Below are 18,379 nucleotides of genomic sequence, written 5' to 3'. Positions count from 1 at the left end.
TCTAGCATCTAAATAAGTGGTCTAATTTTTTAGAGGTCTAACTGCAATGTCCTGCTGAGTCCCTCTAAAAAAACAGGTCATTTATCCGGGTACACCAACATGGCCTAGGGTGCTTAACTTTAGTCTCCCAACTTTGAAAAATTTGGGCACCACACACGGAAATATAAACACACACACAATCAGTGTGAGGGCTATGAGGATGTGTGAATTTGCTTGTAAAAGTTCTCCCCCCACACAAACACCATAAGCTAAAGGGCAGACACACCAAGCTGGACGATTGAAATACAAAAGGAGCACTTACCGACGATAGAGTCATTGCAAAGAAACTAAATGAATTTTTGCTTCAGTCTTCATGGCTGAGGACGTTAGGGAGATTCCCAAACCTGAGCCATCTTTTGTAGGTGACAAATCTGAGGAATTGTCACAGATTGAAGGGTCACTAGAGGAAGTTTTGGAATTAAATTGAGAAAATTAATGGTAACAAGTCACCAGGACCAGATGGCATTCACCCACGAGTTCTGAAAGAACTCAAATGTGAAGCTGTGGAACTATTAACTATGGCATGTAACGTGTCCTTTAAATCAGCTTCTGTACCCAATGACTGGAAGATAGCTAATGTAACGCCAATATTTAAAAAGGGCTTTAGAGGTGATCCTGGCAATTACAGACTGGTAAGTCTAACGTCAGTATGGGGCAAATTAGTTGAAACAATAGTAAAGAATAAAATGGTCAGACACATAGAGGAACATAAATTGTTGGGCAAAAGTCAACATGGTTTCTGTAAAGGGAGATCATGTCTTACTGATCTATTAGCGTTCTTTGAAGGGGTCAACAAACATGTGGACAAGGGGGATCCAGTGGACATAGTGTACTTAGATTTCCAGAAAGCCTTTGACAAGGTCCCTCACCAAAGGCTCTAATGTAAATTAAGTTGTCATGGGATAAGAGGGAAGATCCTTTCATGGACTGAGAACTGATTAAAAGATGGGGAACAAAGGGTAGGAATAAATGGTAAATTTTCAGAATGGAGAGGGGTGACTAGTAGTGTTCCCCAAGGGTCAGTCCTAGGACCAATGCTATTCAACTTATTCATAAATTGGTGGCAGCCTGTATCAAATGGAGTGCCCCAAGGGTCGGTCCTGGGGCTGGTTTTGTTCAATATCTTCATAAATGATCTGGAGGATGGTGTGGATTGCACCCTCAGCAAGTTTGCAGATGACACTAAACTGGGAGGAGAGGTAGACACGCTGGAGGGTAGAGATAGGATACAGAGGGACCTAGACAAATTGGAGGATTGGGCCAAAAGAAATCGGATGAGGTTCAACAAGGACAAGTGCAGAGTCCTGCACTTAAGACGGAAGAATCCAATGCATCGCTACAGACTAGGGACTGAATGGCTAAGCAGCAGTTCTGCAGAAAAGGACCTGGGGATTACAGTGGACAAGAAGCTGGATATGGGTCAACAGTGTGCCCTTGTTGCCAAGAAGGCCAATGGCATTTTGGGATGTATAAGTAGGGGCATTGCCAGCAGATCGAGGGACGTGATCGTTCCCCTCTATTCGACACTACTGAGGCCTCATCTGGAGTACTGTGTCCAGTTTTGGGCCCCACACTACAAGAAGGATGTGGAAAAATTATAAAGAGTCCAGCAGAGGGCAACAAAAATGATTAGGGGACTAGAGCACATGACTTATGAGGAGAGGCTGAGGGAACTGGGATTGTTTAGTCCACAGAAGAGAAAAATGAGGGGGGATTTGATAGCTGCTTTCAACTACCTGAAAGGGGGTTCCAAAGAGGATGGCTCTAGACTGTTCTCAGTGGTAGCAGATGACAGAACGAGGAGTAATGGTCTCAAGTTGCAGTGGGGGAGATTTAGGTTGGATAGTAGGAAAAACTTTTTCACTAAGAGGGTGGTGAAACACTGGAATGTGTTACCTAGGGAGGTGGTAGAATCTCCTTCCTTAGAAGTTTTTAAGGTCAGGCTTGACAAAGCCCTAGCTGGGATGATTTAGTTGGGGATTGGTCCTGCTTTGAGCAGGGGGTTGGACTAGATGATCTCCTGAGGTCACTTCCAACCCCGATATTCTATGATTCTATGGAATGATCTGGAGAAAGGGGTAAACAGTGAGGTGGCGAAGTTTGCAGATGATACTAAACTGCTCAAGATAGTTAAGACCAAAGCAGACTGTGAAGAACTTCAAAAAGATCTCACAAAACTAAGTGATGAGGCAACAAAATGGCAAATGAAATTTAATGTGGAGAAATGTACAGTAATGCACATTGGAAAAAATAACCGCAACTATACATACAATAAGATGGGGGCTAACTTAGCTACAACTAATCAGGAAAAAGATCTTGCAGTCATCGTGGATAATTCTCTGAAGATGTCCTTGCAGTGTGCAGCGGCAGTCAAAAAAGCAAACGGGATGTTAAGAAGCATTAAAAAAGGGATAGAGAATAAGATGGAGAATATCTTATTGCCCTTATATGAATCCATGGCACGCCCACATCTTGAATACTGCATACAGATGTGGTCCCTCATCTCAAAAAAGATATACTGGCATTAGAAAAGGTTCAGAGAAGGGCAGCTAAAATGATTAGGGGTTTGGAACAGGTCCTATATGAGGAGAGATTAAAGAGGCTTTTCAGCTTGGAAAAGAGGAGACTAAGGGGGGAGATGATAGAGGTCTATAAAATCATGAGTGGTGTGGAGAAAGGAAAAGTTATTTACTTGTTCCCATAATATAAGAACTAGGGGCCACCAAATGAAATTAATGGGCAAGAGGTTTAAAACAAATAAAAGGAAGTTCTTCTTTACACAGTGCACAGTCAACCTGTGGAACTCCTTGCCTGAGGAGGTTGTGAAGGCTAGGACTATAACAGGGTTTAAAAGAGAATTGGATAAATTCATGGAGGTTAAGTCCATTAATGGCTATTAGCCAGGACGGGTAAGGAATGGCGTCCCTAGCCTTCTGTCTGTCAGAGGGTGGAGATGGATGGCAGGAGAGAGATCACTTGATCATTACCTGTTAGGTTCACTCCCCCGGGGCAACTGGCTTTGGCCACTGTCGGCGGACAGGATACTGGGCTGGATGGACCTTTGGTCTGACCCAGTATGGCCATTCTTATGTTCTTAAGGTAAAAAAGCCTCAAAACTGTAGTTGTGTGCAAGCCCCTTTCCTCAGGCTGGATTTATAAGACAAAAAAGATTAAAAATCAAGAGCAAAGCACCACAGAATTCTTGGTAACCACCACCAGAGGCCTTTCCAGACTTCAGCAAGCTGGGAGGGGAGAGGATGTGCCCTTCCCTCGAGGTAGCCACTCTTAGGAGCAGATGTATAGAGCTGTTAGAGGAAGCCATTGCACAAGAACAAATTTTTTGGTCCTGCAAACCCCAGGGACTATGCTACTTGTTACTGAGCACCATCCACAGGTACCTTATCTATTAACTATTTACACATGCTAGGAGCCTGGATAATAAACAAGAGGGATTGGAATTGCTCTTCAATGAGCATACATTTGACCTAATTGGTATGACTGAAACCTGGTGGGAAGGTTCTGATGGTTGGAGTGTTACAATCCATGGTTATAACCTATTTTAATAAGGACCAAGCAAGCACAGTTGGTGGGGGAGTAGCACTCTGTCAAAAATGGCATTACCTGTTTCCAAGTCCCTGATCACTAAGAAGCAAATGATCTTGAATGCTTATGGATCAGTGCCCTAACCAATCAACTATGAGATATGGGCTTTGCAGTTACTACCAGAACACCCAGGAGCATGAATCATGGACCATTGCAATAGGCATCTGCTACAAACCAGCATAGCATGCCAGGCCGACTGGCTTTTTAAGCACCTATCTACAATGTGTATGAAAAAAGCTGCACTATCATGTAGAACTTCAATCTGCGACACATGCTGGAGGTGTCATGCTACAAGTATTAAAAGATACTTGGAATTTCTAAAAATTATAGATAATTTCCTAACAAAAAATGTTGCATCCAACATGGAGAAATTCTATATTAGATGTTGTCTTGACAAATAAAGAGGATTTGTTCACAGTACTAAGCTTCAGTGGTAGCCTAGATGAAAATAATTATGGCTTTATTGCATCTGTGCAAATACAATAAAGTCCAAACCAATAATATATATGTGGTACTAAAAGGGCCAGTTTCACAAAGATAAAAACAATTATTAGCCAGAACAGCTGAGAGAAAGAATTTAAATAGAGAAATGTGAATTGGGAAGTGTTTAAGAATATTTTACTAGATGCCCAAAAAGAGACCATCCCACAACTGAGAGAGGTTAAAAAACATGCTGGTTTAGAGGGAAATGAAAACAGCTATGAAAATAAAATAAAGTAAATCCAGTATATAACAAAGGGGAAAAAGGAGAAGTCGATAGCAATGAATCATAGAATCATACAAATGTAGCACTGGAAGCAATTTTGATAGTCCTGCCTCAGTGCAAGGTACTGGACTGCACGACCCAAGTATTATCTAGACCATCCCTGACAGGTTTTTGTCTAACCTGTACTTAAAAACCTCTACCTCCCTAGGTAATTTGTTCCAGTGCTTAACTACTCTGACAGTTAGGAAGTTTTTCTTAATGTCTCACCTTCATCTCTCTTGCTGCAATTTAAGTCCATTATTTCTTGTCCTGTCTGTAGGGGATAAGAATAGTTTATCATACTTCTCTTTATAAGAATTGTTTATGTACTTGAAGGCTGTGATCATGTCCCACCTCCGTCTTCTCTTCTCCACACTAAACAAACCCATTTTTTCAATCTTTCCTGTAAGACTGTTGTAAATTAGAATGAAAATTAGAAGCTAGGAATTGTAGAAAATTGATAAGGGAATAAAACGAACACAAGGAGAAATGTGCGGCCAGAGGACAATAAGAAGTTTAAGAATATTAGGAACAAAAGGAACCCTAACAATGGCACTGGTGCATTACAACATGAACGTGATAGAATAATGATGAAGAAAGGGCAGAAGTATTCCATAAATATTTTTGTTTTGCATTTTGAAGAATGTCTAGAAGATGAAATAGATGGTGATGATGAGGAAATATATTCCATTCCAATAGTACCTATGGAGAATGTTAAACAGCAGCTTCTAAAGCTATACATTTTTAAAATCAATCAGCAAGCCTCGATAACTTGAATCCAAGACTTTTAAAAAAGAGTTGGCCAAGGAGCTCTCTGGACCACTAATGTTGATTTTCAGTAAGTATTGGAACACGGGGGACATTCCAGAAGAAGGCCAATGTGTCAATATTTTCAAAGGCATGACCCAGGTACTTATAGTCCTCAGAACCTCACATCAATCCCAACCAAATAATGGAATGGCTGATATGGAACCCAATTATTAGGCATTAAAAGAGGGCAATATAATGAATGCCAAGCAATGTGTGTTTATGGAAAATTAGTACTGCACAACATTTTAATTAAAAAACTAGAATGATACAAAATAAACATGTCACATATTAAATGGATTAAAAACTGTGACAGTTCTCAAAATGTAATTATAAACAGGGAATCCTCATCAAGCAAGTGTGTTACATGTGGGGTTCTGCAGTCATTTGTGCTCAAATTTGCAGATGACAAAGCAGTAAATAATGAGGAGGACAGATCACTGACACAGTGGGGTGGATCACTTGGTGTTTCAGCAAGGCCAAATGTAAGGTAATACATTGAAGAATAAAGAGTACAGACTACTTACAGGATGGGGACTCTATCCTGGGAAGCAGTGACTCTGAGAAGGACTTGGGGTCATGGTGTACAATCAGTTGAACATGAGCCCCCAGTGCAATGCTGTGGCCAAAGGGGCTAATAGAACCCTTGGATGTGTAAACAATGGAATATTGAGCAGGAGTAGGGAGATTATTTTACCGCTGTTCTGGGCTGTTGTTTTAACATGGCTGGAAACCTATGTCCAGTTCTGGTGTCCGCAATTCAAGAAGGGTGTTGATAAACTGGAGAGGGTTCAGCGAAGAGCCTCGAGAATGAGTAAAGGATTAGAAAACATGCCTGACAGTGATATGAGCTCCTTAAGTCTATCTGTTCAGCTTAACAAAAGGAAGGTTAAGGAGTGAGTTGATCAGTCCATAAAGTACCTACATGGGAAACAGAAATTTGATAATAGAGGTCTCTTCAATCCAGCAGACAAACGTATAACAAGATTCAATGGCTGGAAGATGAAGCTAGACTAATTCAGACTGGAAATAAGAACATATGTTTAACAATAAGGGTAATTAATCATTAGACCAAGTTGCCAAGGATTGTAGTGATTCTCCATCACTAGACATATTTAAATCAAGACTGTTTTTGTTTTTTTTTCTAAAAGTTCAAGACAAAGTCCTGGACTGGAAAGAGGAAATGATTCAGGGAAGCCTTTGGCCTGTGTTATGCTGGAGGTCAGTTAGATTATCACAATTGTCCTCTAAAATCTGTGAATATGGGCAGATATAGAGCCCCCTGTAAAGGAGGGGTTCTCAAACTTCATTGCACCACAACCCCATTCTGATAACAAAAATTACTACATGACCCCAGGAGGGGGACCAAAGCCTGAGCCTGTTTGAGCCCTGCCATCTTGGAGGTGGGCTAAAGCTGAAGCCCAAAGGCTTCAGCTCCAGGTGGGGGGCCTTTAACCTGAGCCTCAGGCTTCAGCCCTGTGTGGTGGGGCTCAGGTTTTGGCTTTTGGCCCTGGGCCCCAGAAAGTCTAACACCAGCCCTGGTGACCCCACTAAAACAGGGTCGCAACCCACTTTGGGGTCCCGACCCACAGTTTGAGAACCACTGCTATAAAGCCACCACTGCTACAGCCTTCCCTTTATCCTTTAGAGCCCCACCCCACATCATCCATGGTATGGGCAGGGATCCCAGGCTCTTCTTGTTGTGACCCCTGAAACCCTGCGTGTTAAGGAAAGAGCCTTTGTAGCTTGTTCCATTTCTTCTCCCATGTTCACTTTGTAAGTAGCAGTCAGTGAGAAGACAAGCAAAATAAACCTTTATTTAGAAGTGAGTGCAAGCAAAGGGCTGAATGCTTGGGTATTCTATGCCAGTTCTGAATAGAGATGAGTCCCTGAAAGCCAATTCCAATTACATCCAAGGGATACGTAACCACATGAGCTGTGCCAACTCAGAAGATTTAGTCAGCTTTCCCATGGGTTAGCCAACCTCTGAGCTCACAGCCTGCAAAGCCTTACCTGTTGTTACACCTTTGGGTGAAGTTTGTTCTAATTTGCAATGTTCTTTTGTGGTGAAGAGGGAGTGAAAAATATGTCAACATTTTCATGAGGAACATACAGAATTGAAATCTTCAGATAATAAGAATTCAGCGTTGGAATGTGTTGTTTAAAGGTGAAGCCCAAACCTTCAATTACAGTGAAATTAAAGCTCTGGCAGATTACCAGGATATTTCAGCTCGCATATTGCAAAGTTCCATTTTCATGTATTTTTCTACAAACTACTGAAAAAACTGATCTTTAAACTCCGGGTAGGATGCCTCTTTATAAATAGATTGAAGCAAGGTTAAATCCTCTGAAGTTTACACTTTTTTGGTTCTATTTTTAACACAGAATCATAGAATATCAGGGTTGGAAGGGACCTCAGGAGGTCATCTAGTCCAACCCCCTGCTCAAAGCAGGACCAATCCCCAACTAAATCATCCCAGCCAGGGCTCTGTCAAGACTTACCTTAAAAATCTCTAAGGATGGAGATTCCACCACCTCTCTAGGTAACCCATTCCAGTGCTTCACCACCCTCCTAGTGAAAAAGTTCTTCCTAATCTCCAACCTAAACCTCCCCCACTGCAACTTGAGACCATTACTCCTCGTTCTGTCATCTGCTACCACTAAACATGCAAAAAACAATTAGACCCCAGTGTGTTAGTGAAGATTGGTGGGTAGGGAAGAGTTCTCCATGTTTCTAAGCAATTCTAATCAGAATTTTGTAACTAACCTTTGAAGAATAAAACACTCTAGTTCTATGAATGAACCCTGAACTGTTATCCAAGCAAATAGCGTCTGTTCTACATGTGCCAGATTCTGCAACCTTTCTTTCAGGAAAACTTCCACTGGCTTTAGTGGGAATTTTGCTCAAGACGGCAACAGATTTTGGCTGAATTTAATGCTGTTTTGTTACTCCTAAGTAAAGCAGGAAACTGTTCCAACAGAAAATGCTGATTCGATGGGACTGACATATTCCATGGGCATGTGTTTCATGAGGCTTTTCTACTTGGGGGTTTAATGGAGCTCTAGAGAGCTGTGATTTCTAACAGATGCTAACCTGTTGCACATTAATTGGTCCATGTAGACCCTACTGGTGTGCTTTAACAAAATGTTGTTTGAACAGTACTACATTAATGAGCAACAACAGGGTCAACACAGACCAACTAATGTGCAACACATTAGTGCGTTTCGAAATCACAGCCTCTTGAGATGCACTATCCCACTGGGTAGACAAGCCTATAAAGGGCCACTGTGACCATCTAGCTGACCTCCTTGATAACACAGGCCACAGAACTTCCCCGAAATATCTCCAAGCATATTTTTTTAGGAAAACATCCAACCTTGATTTAAAAATGGTCAGTGATGGAGAACCAACTCCAACCCATTGTAGTTACTCTCACTGTTAAACACATACGCTTGATTTCAAGTCTGAATTTATCTTGCTTCAATTTCCAGCCATTGGATCATGTTAGACCTTTCTCTGCTGCCCTGAGGAGTCAGCTATTATCGAATTTCTGTTCCCCGTATAGGCACTTACAGACTGATCGAGTCACCCCTGAACATTCCTTTTATTAAACTAAATAGTGTGAGCCCCTTGAGTCTATCGCTAAAAGGCAGATTTTCCAATCCTATCATCATGCTTGTGGCTCTTCTCTCTACTGTGCTGATTCTTCCAAAGATTCGGATGGCAATCAGGCAGGTTTCCTGCCACCTCACCTGCTCATCTCATCAGCAGCCATAATTTCCTGGGCTACTACGGCTTCCAGGCTCCTGTCGGGCTTCCACAGAACTGGGATTACCAGGCTTCATGGTTCATAAAGTTCCCAGGCTCTCGATCTGCCCACCTTCCAGGTTCACTGGCTGGCCCACAACCTGGGTTCCCCAGCAACCTGCCTGTCCTGCTCCCCAGACAGCTGGGTCCTGAGGTCTGCCTAGCTATGGACCCATGCAGCTGTCAAACTGAAGTATAGTTTCATTCTTTGTGTAAGTTGAATTGTTCTGCAAAGCCCTTCCCAGAAAAATACTGGTGTTGGACTTTTCATTCTGATTTGGGATGATTTAAAAAAAATAAATCACAAAAACCATGTTCATAGTCGGCACCTTTGTTACAATCTCTGCAGACCTTAATGTACAGGAAGACTGATCTCCTGTCCCCTCCCTAGAGGCAATCACTCCAATGAGGGTTTTGGATATTAGCGGGGTAGGGTAAAGAAGCTTGTACTTCCTGTCAATGCTGTATGTGTTTTGAGGATAAATAGGAACCATCAGTGCTCTCAGTAAAGACTCTTTCATGAGCACTTGAAATTAAGACCAAAAAAAAAATCTGTAGTGAATATTGTGAATGTTATAGCATGTGAAATGCTTAACAGTACAAACTAGCTGAAGACCAGTTGAGAGGAACCAGGAGTTAGCCTTCTAGCACCTAAAAGGTATAACTGAGCATCTTCATGTTTGATCTCTGAAGACTGAACTATGAGAACAGAAAATAAGTGTGTGCAAAAGAGACAAGCCCACGGCTTGAGAATTCCACATAGGGCTTTGTATCTTCATTAATAAAAAATTTCAGGATTGGACCCTTGATTTCTCATACCACTCCCCAGTATATCAAAAAGTCAATCCTACAGCCTTGCCATCTGTCATATTATGTTTACTTCTGCAGAAGGTGGTCATTACATTAGTTGCTAGTCTATTAGGGTCTGAAACACAGCAGAGACTTCTAATTATTGTTAAGGAATCTAGAAATGAAACAGATCTGCTGCTCCATCTCCCTGCCAGGACAGGTGGCTCCCTACTGTGAATTTACCAGTGTATCCTCTCTAGTTTTAAATAAGACCAATAATACAGCTCCTATCAATTCCCTTCAGAGATTATTCCACAGGTTAATGGATTCTATGTCTAGAAAAATCCCTTGACACCTGATCAGTATGTCCCCTTTCTGAATTTCAACCTATTGCTCCTATTTATACACCTTTTAGTCTAAACTACAATTCTTCTCCCTCTTGCTGTTCACGCTCAGAATATTATAGACTGGTACCATGTTTCCTGTCATTTAGCCTATCCACTACACCTATTCAGCTCTTCATCGTGACTTGTAACGTCATTACAAGTCCCTCAAACATCCCCATTGGTCTCTGAACTCTCGGCAATTTGCCAATATCCAGAGAGTAGGAAAATATACCAAACGTGGCAGAGGGTTGCAGAGGGCTGATTACAGCCTTCCCGCATGCTGCGATACCTGTGCGTTGGCAACTCAAAACTAGGAGCCATTTGTTCTCCCATATTGTATTAGAAGCTTCAGACTAATCTGCTGGCTGCCCACCTCAGACCCAGTAAGTGTCTTTCAGCAAGACGCTGGAAAAGTTTACAGAGCCTTATTTGTACATTGTTTAAAGCTCCTTCCCACTTAGTATCAACTGCATATTTCACTCCCAGGCTGTTTGTTCCCTCTTGTGAAGGTACCTAATAAAACTGCACCTGGAATTACAAAGCTCCTTACCGAACCACATCTCCAAACTTTGCCATTCATCACGGCCCTTTATTGACTATCCATCAGCCAGTTTTAATCCAGGGGCAGGAGGTCAGGTTTCCTCCATTGGTGGCACTGAAATGGAAGCTGAACTGTCAGATTTCATTTTCAATCTGAAGTGGCATGCATCTGAGAATCAATGCAGCTAAGATTTTTAAGTTCAGGCTGGCATCTTGTGTCATGGGCACTAAGGAGCTGTATTTCACTTATCTGATTGTACCGGAATGCCACTTCACAAGATTTCCCCCGGTCTGTCTAATGTCTCTGGAAAATTTGGCGCAGAGCCCTATATCAGTCCCTTTATATGATTTCAGGCTTTTATGCTTGGGTATTGTAGGACAGTGCTGAAAAGGTCAGAGAATAAAGCTGCAGTCTGACACCTTTGCCCATTATTCTATCAAGTGGAGTGTACTCTATGTGGAGCGTGAAGTGTTGGTGCATCGGTTAGTAAGAACACTATTTTCATGCTCTAGTCTATTTGAGAGGAGTGAAGAGAAAATGAGATGTTATTTCTGTTTGTCCCAGGCTGACTCTTTGTTGGTACAAACTGCACAAATCAGGAGGCGTGACTGGCAAGGGGCAACATCGCACAAACAAAAGCCCTGCATTAAGCAACATGATCACATTTTTAGGAGACAATATGCTCCAACTCTTAAATTGCAGAGAAGAGAGGAACTGCAGCCACCAGCCACAACGAGCTTGAGATAGGAAAAAGTGGTACTGCATTGATTGTTGCTTGCCTAGAAGCATGTACAGAGGAGGAAGAAACAACAATTGTGCTGATCAAGGCTGACTGAAGGGGAGCCATTTTGTTACACCTCTGATTGGCATTGTGTTCTCTTGCATACCTTGTGCTGGGATTTCTGCTCCGTCCCTGTCATAAATATAAAGGGAAGGGTAAACCCCTTTGAAATCCCTCCTGGCCAGGGGAAAGCTCCTCTCACCTGTAAAGGGTTAAGAAGCTAAAGGTAACCTCGCTGGCACCTGACCAAAATGACCAATGAGGAGACAAGATACTTTCAAAAGCTGGGAGGAGGGAGAGAAACAAAGGGTCTGTGTCTGTCTGTAGTCGTCTTGGCCAGGGACAGAACAGGAATGGAGTCTTAGAACTTTTAGTAAGTAATCTAGCTAGGTATGTGTTAGATTATGATTTCTTTAAATGGCTGAGAAAAGAATTGTGCTGAATAGAATAACTATTTCTGTCTGTGTATCTTTTTTGTAACTTAAGGTTTTGCCTAGAGGGGTTCTCTATGTTTTTGAATCTAATTACCCTGTAAGATATCTACCATCCTGATTTTACAGAGGTGATTCTTTTCTTTTTACTTCTATTAAAAGTCTTCTTGTAAAACACTGAATGCTTTTTCATTGTTCTCAGATCCAAGGGTTTGGGTCTGTGGTCACCTATGCAAATTGGTGAGGCTTTTTATCCAACATTTCCCAGGAAAGGGGGAGTGCAAGTGTTGGGAGGATTGTTCATTGTCCTTAAGATCCAAGGGTCTGGGTCTGTAGTCACCTAGGGAAATTGGTGAGGCTTTTTACCAAACCTTGTCCAGGAAGTGGGGTGCAAGGTTTTGGGAAGTATTTTGGGGGGAAGGACGCGTCCAAACAGCTCTTCCCCAGTAACCAGTATTAGTTTGGTGGTGGTAGCGGCCAGTCCAAGGATAACGGGGGTAATATTTTGTACCTTGGGGAAGTTTTGACCTAAGCTGGTAAAGATAAGCTTAGGAGGTTTTTCATGCAGGTCCCCACATCTGTACCCTAGAGTTCAGAGTGGGGGAGGAACCGTGACATGGTGGCACAGTGGTGGGATTAACCTGAAATCATTTTGAGATCCAGTTGAGATTTTTTGAACTAGAAATACAGATTTTAAAAAGGAATTTTTAGGAAGTCCAGAAAGCAGCTTTGAAACTGAAAGCAGCTTGGTTTCTCTCTGCTTTGTGGCCAAGCAGAGACAAAAGGGGATTATCTTGTGAATTGCAGGTTTTCTTTGCCTGGAGGCAGGGTACTTAACTCCTGCAGGGAAATTCACAGTCTTCCAACCCAGAGGTTTTTTTTTTTCTTTTCTTCCTAAAAGTAAATAGGGGGTGTGTGCTCTACCCATTTGCCTGGAGACAAAAGTGGCAGGGTTTTTTTTAGGATTTTGATTTTTTTTTGTTTTACAAGGAGCACAGGTTTGAAAAGAATTTTTTTTTTCTTTGGGCTGGGTAAGCAGGTTTCCAAGTAGTTGGAGGTTTTTTGCTTTAATTTGGGCCCAGAGCAGAGACAAGGGAATTGTCTTTTTCTGTAGGCTGACAATCACTATCAGAGAATAGGTATTCTATTCAGCACAATTCTTTTCTCAGCCATTTAAAGAAATCATAATCTAACACATACCTAGCTAGATTACTTACTAAAAGTTCTAAGACTCCATTCCTGTTCTGTCCCTGGCCAAGACGACTACAGACAGACACAGACCCTTTGTTTCTCTCCCTCCTCCCAGCTTTTGAAAGTATCTTGTCTCCTCATTGGTCATTTTGGTCAGGTGCCAGCGAGGTTACCTTTAGCTTCTTAACCCTTTACAGGTGAGAGGAGCTTTCCCCTGGCCAGGAGGGATTTCAAAGGGGTTTACCCTTCCCTTTATATTTATGACAGTCCCATACGCACGTTGCAGAATGTCGATATTTCAAAAGGTTCCAATTTCCTCTTTTCATTAGGAAGTCTCTTTTGTTCAGCAACAGCAATGCTATTGATCAGGGAATCTCTCCCCTGAGCAGACAGACATCTGAAAGCAGAGTCAGTAAAAGGTTACCCGATAATCAGCATAGTCACCACACTATGCAGCATTCGACACAGTATCTTCATGTGCTGGTGGAAATTAACCTGCTTCTCAGATCAGCAGATTCCTATATTTGAACATTCCCCTTGTGGCAAAACTCAGTGTCACAGAACTTTCACCTCACTTTCCCCACAATGATCTTCAGCCTATTCCTACCACAAAGGTGGCTGGGCCTTCTGGCCACGCCACTTTAAAGCATTCACCTCCTTTCAGGGCAATGGAGAACTGTAGGCCCAGTCTGAAAACAAAAGTCGTTGGCCCCACTGGGCTCAGCCCCCTTCCCGTCAGGCAGCATCCCAGCAGCAACAGCCCATCTTGCTGTCTAGTCAGCAGCTTCTGGGCTTCAGCCACCCAGGCCTGGTCTAGCCTCGTCCCCAGGACCTCTGGCATGCCATAGCCCTCAGCCAGTCCCAAGCTTGAGCTGAGCTCCTTGTCTCACACTGGTGCAGCCTGTTCGCTCCTCTTCTCACCCAGCCCCAACTGCTGGGCTTTCCTACCCTTAGGCCAGCTGGTGATAATGTTGGGGTGTCTTGGAAGTGGCTCTTTATTGCAGCTCCTGTGGCTTTTTGCTGAACATGATATTAAAACACTATGTGATTGAATTATTATGAGCTGTAGCTCACGAAAGCTTATGCTCAAATAAATTTGTTAGTCTCTACGGTGCCACAAGTACTCCTTTTCTTTTAAAAAATCAGGATGCATTTATGATGTTATTAACCAATCAAGATATCAACTTGCATTAACTTAACTTATTTGCTGAGAGAATAATAATAATATAGCACTATAGTAAATGAAACAATGAATTCACACAACTGTGGCTCTTTTGGGTAAGGTTGATCGTTAATTTGGCTCCTGAACCATTGAGCTCTGGCTATCACTGATCTAGACGATCCCTAACAGCTGTTTGTCCTTAAAAACCTCCAGTGACGGAGATTCCACAACCTCCCTAGGCAATTTGTTCCAGTGTTTAACTACCCAACAGTTAGGAAGGTTTCCCTAATATCTAACCTAAATCTGCCAGGCTGCAATTTAACTCCATTAGTTCCTGTCCTGTCATCAGTGTTTAAGGAGAACAATTTATATAACCCTCCTCTTTATAACCACCGTTTATGTACTTGCAGATATGTTATTATTGTTATGAGCCCCTCCTCAGTCTGCTCTTCTCCAGACTGCACAAACCCTCCCCCCCCCATAGGCCAGGTTTTCTAGACCTTTAATCATTTTTGTTGCTCTCCTCTTGACTTTCTCCAATATGTCCACATCTTTCTTGAATGGTGGTGCCCAGAACTGGACACTCCTCCAGCTGAGGCCTTATCAATGCTGAACAGAGCAGAAGAATTACTTCTCGTGTCTTGCTTACAATACTCCTGCTAGTGCATCCCAGAATGATGTTCACTTTTTTTTTTGTAACAATGTTACACTGTTGACCCATATTTAGTTTGTGATCCACTATGATCCCCACATCCTTTTGGGTGGTGTTCCTTCCTAGACAGTCATTTCCCACTTTGTATGTGAACAACTAATTAAACTAGAGTACTTTGGCGTTTGTCCTTATTGGATTTAATCCTTTTACATTCAGACCAATTCTCCAGTTTATCAAAATCCTTTTCAATTCTGATCCTGTCCTCTAAAGTGCTTGCAACCCCTCCCAAGTTGGTATCATCCACAAACATTATAAGTGTACTCTCTATGGCAGGTGTGGCCAAACTGTGGCTCGTGAGCCACATTCGGCTCTTTTACCATTAAAGTGTGGCTCACGGAGCCCCCTCAGACTCCCCCACATTCCCCACCTACCAGACTGGGGGAGGGGGGGGGGAGAAGGGCGCAGCTCAGGCCCTCTGCCTTGCAGCGGGTTAAAGGCTTCTGCCCTGTGAGGAGGTTCTCGGGGCTTCAGACCCACAGGATGCACCTGCTGGGGCTCGGGGCTTCAGCAGGAGTGGGGTTGAAGCCCCAAGCTCTGTCAAGTGCCTCTTCCAGAGCTAAAGCCCCAACTTCTGTCAGGTGTGCCATGTCTCTCAAACTTCTGAAGATGGTCACATGCGGCTTGGAGGGTCAGCAAGTTTGGCCACCCCGACTCTATGCCATTATCCAAATCATTAAGATATTGAATAGAACCAGATCCAGGACATATCCCTGTGGGACCCCACTCATTATGCCCTTCCAGCTTGATTGTGGACTATTGATAATTACTCTGAGTAGTTTTCCAGCCAGTTGTGCACCCACCTTACAGTAAGTTTGTCTAGCCTATATTTCTCTGGTTTACGTATGAGTAGGTCATGTGAGACACTATCAAAAGCCTTACTAAAATCAAACTATAGTACATCTACTACTTCCCCCCATCCACAAGGTTTGTTGCCTTGCCTAAGAAGGATATTTTGTTGGTTTGACATGATTTGTTCTTGACTGTTACTTATTACCTTATTTTCTTCTAGGTACTTACAAACTGATTGTTTGATGATTTGCTCCATTATCTTTCTGGGTACCAAAGTTAAGCTGACTGGTCTGTAATTTCCCGGGTTGTGCTGATTCCCCTTTTCATAGATAGGTAGGTGCAGCAGGGGAGTTGGGTGAAGGGGCTGGCACCTGGGGAGTGTGGGGAGCTGCGGGGGAGGCGGGGCGGAGCTGGCTGATCATGGGAGCTGGGAGCTGCAGGGGGAGCTCCTCACTGCCCATGGAAGGAGGAGGGACCTCTGGGAGCAGTGGGGACCTCTGCCAGCAGCGGCAGCTGGGCAGCTCATGGGTCGCTGCCGGCAGCAGCTGGTCCATTGTGGGGTCCCGCCACCCGCAAGGGTGGGCTGCTGCAGGGTCTGCAATGTCACGGAAGTTGTTGGAAGTCATGGATTCCATGACTTCCACGACCTCTGTGACATCATTTTAGTCTTAATATTCACTAATGGCTCAAAGTCCTCTTCAGTCAATTCCTTGAGTATTCTAGGATGTATTTCTTCCGGCCCTGCTGACTTGATGACATGTGACATGTAAAGAATTACTTTGACTTGTTCTTTTCCTATTTCTGATTCAGCTCCTATGCTATTTGCATAGATGTGCAGTATCTTAGTCATCCAATCACTGCTAACTTTTTTGGTGAAAACTTAAATATTTCAGTTGTCAGCGTCAGTTTCAGAGTTATCACCCCACTGAGATGAATGAGGAGTTCACGTCTCTCAGAGCTACCGTTGAAACTGTCCCTCTTCTAAGGAACACTCCATCACCTTATGCTGGTTTTCCATTTGACAGGTTCTCTTCCCAACCATAAAAGCTAAAAATAATATTTTAATTTGTGCTGTTTACCAAAGGTGGAATTTTCAAGAGTGCTCTGTGCTGGCCTAACCTTGCTCTCACTGGACACAATAGCATTAACTTCAGTGGGACCAGCTGAGCCAACGATGAGCACTTTTCAGAGTCCCACCCTCCATCCTCACCCCTCCATCTTGCCAAACCTTAGTCCTGCCCCAATGTCTCAGCTCCTGTCAAAGCCAATTCAACCCCAACTTGCTCAATAGTCACCTCTTCTTCATTTCAAGTGCCTTAGTGAAGGCAAGATGTATATTGAATCTTGTGTGGGAATAGAAGCCTACATGAGGGCCCTTGGCCCGAGACGACATAGTGGATAAAGAAAGCTTTGTACACCATTGGTGAGGGTGCTCGGCTTTGCCAAAGAAAACGAGTAGGTGAAAAAATCTCAGCTTTTCCTAAAAAAGCAGTTTAACTTGGTGGTAATGGCTGCATAAATGACACCGAAAATTGTGTGGTCAAGCCGAGGAAAGGATATTTCTAACTAATTATTCCCAGAGCAAAGTTTCTTTACATACTTATTTATGGCAGATATAACTTGCATGAGTAATAGAGATAGACACTCACACCGCACACAGCGTAAAACGCTTGTACTGGAGATAGCATGAATTCCTTGTACAATTCCAGGGTGTCAGTCTGACAATTCAGTCTGAAAGGAAACATGTCCATTTTGCAAGCTGCCCAGAGCACAGGCCAAGTGAAAAGTGCACATTTATTAATTTAAGTCCAAGTGTCTGAGAACAAGGGGTAAGAGACACATTTCGGATCTCTCTTTTCTGCTTCCTTTTACAAAGCTAGGTTTTATAAAAGTTGACATAAGGTCATTGATAGCAGGCTCCCACTTGCAAGTTTAATAACCACATAAAAATGGGGTGGCTGTGTAGTTTTTGCAAGCTTCAAATGCTGGGTTGATGAATGATTAGTGCTGTTCATAATAGGTTTTTAATTTCTCACTGGAAGCTTTAAGCAGTCCATTGTAAATGGAAAACAACGCATTCGCCAAATCGTGCATTTGAAATGCACAATCTGCATTTTTAGGGAGGCAAATGGCACCATTAAATTCCTAAAACAAAATCAAAGTTTTCCATTGTATTATTAATCTAAATGTCACTTTCATAAGTTGTTACTTAAAGAGTGTATTCACATCCAGCAATTACTAGAACTAGCAGTTACAAAACAATGGACCGTGCCAAAAGCAATTAAGTAAATCACATAGTGGACTCCAGTTCTTCTGTCTTCTCCTGGGTGATTTGGGAGTGGAGATTAGACTAGTTGGCAGCAGCTAAAGAGGAAATGATACCACTCAGTCCGGGTTCGTTAAGGTCTCTCCAGTCAAGCTGACTAACAAAGACATGATGTCATTGCAGCCAAAGTGGTGGTTCTGCCATTAAGCCACGTGGGGTAATGTCCTGCTCACGAATATCAGAAAATAAATTTAAAGCAAACTAAGTGTGTGTTCCTCCTAATTCCCTGTGCTATTTGCAGCTGTTAATTAAAGAGAACAGCATTACTG

The sequence above is a fragment of the Lepidochelys olivacea genome (genome assembly GCF_965140295.1).
Source record: "Lepidochelys olivacea isolate rLepOli2 genome assembly, chromosome: 6".
Lineage (NCBI taxonomy): Eukaryota > Metazoa > Chordata > Testudines > Cheloniidae > Lepidochelys > Lepidochelys olivacea.
This window is presented reverse-complemented; position numbering follows the sequence as displayed.